The following is a 928-nucleotide window of genomic DNA, read 5'->3' as shown; positions in this document are numbered from 1 at the left end:
AAATAAGTATTAAAAAGGAGATATGATTAACCTACCCAGTACCCAACCCATGAGCATTTCTAACTTTGATTACAATCTTACTGTTGCTTTGATAAAACTAGTTCCTAGCGGTCCAATACCGATTTTTTCGCAGTAAAATGCTTTCACAAACACCTTCCCTCTCACCTTTTAAGTATATACACTTGTTAAATCGGTTATTATTTTCATTTTGATTTTAGGCTTACAAAAAAAAGGAAAAAATTTTATTTTTTTGGATCTGAGGTTTTTTTCCTATTATTGCTGGGAGCAGAGGACAAGATTTATCTAAAACAAAATTAAACATTTATATTATCCTTTTTTTGAATAAATCTAAATTTAAAAATTCTTCTTATTTTGGTCGGATCCGTTTCTTGAATTTTATGACGGATTTGTCATGTATAATGATGTAGCACCTTTCAAACTATTTCAAACTTTTAATATAAAATAATTTGCAGTTTGTATAGTTTGTAGCGAAGATGAAAAACAAAATGATCTAGTTTTTTATTAGAAAAAATGTATAATACAGTGATAACCAAAAAACTCTGAAATAGGAAGTCAACTTTTAGAATCAAGTTATAACTTTAAACACAGCAACTGTGCAGTGTAATCAGACCCTTTCACTAAATAAGTGATTTAACTTATGAATAAACTTTTTACTCTTTGTAACAACATCAAATGCACTTGAGTATTGCACCAATGTCGTCTTCCCATTCTATAGTTTTCTTGTTATCACTAGCTGTATTCAATAATATAATTAGTTAATTTAAAATATGGCTGCACGACCCCATTATACAGAATGTTTATAACCTGAAGTAGTTCCATAGATCCCAAGTAGTGTAAAGAGGAGGAGGATTATGTTGACCGTAAGTTTTACAATAGCTCCGTCATATTCAACTAGAACAATATATAT

General features: G+C 29.4%; 1 protein-coding gene across 1 annotated transcript in view; it reads right to left on the bottom strand.

Moving 5' to 3' along the window:
• Positions 1-914, bottom strand: part of LOC111717120 (uncharacterized) — a 5,442-nt gene extending 4,528 nt beyond the window's left edge. The window contains exons 1-2 of the mRNA XM_023492629.1: positions 826-914; positions 271-303 (exon numbers count right to left, since the gene is read on the bottom strand). The gene's annotated coding sequence lies outside the window, so the exon portion shown is untranslated. The remainder of the gene's footprint in view (positions 1-270; positions 304-825) is intronic.
• Positions 915-928: the final 14 nt, after the last annotated feature.

The sequence above is a fragment of the Eurytemora carolleeae genome, unplaced genomic scaffold (assembly GCF_000591075.1).
Source record: "Eurytemora carolleeae unplaced genomic scaffold, Eaff_2.0 scaffold2380, whole genome shotgun sequence".
Lineage (NCBI taxonomy): Eukaryota > Metazoa > Arthropoda > Copepoda > Calanoida > Temoridae > Eurytemora > Eurytemora carolleeae.
This window is presented reverse-complemented; position numbering and strand designations above follow the sequence as displayed.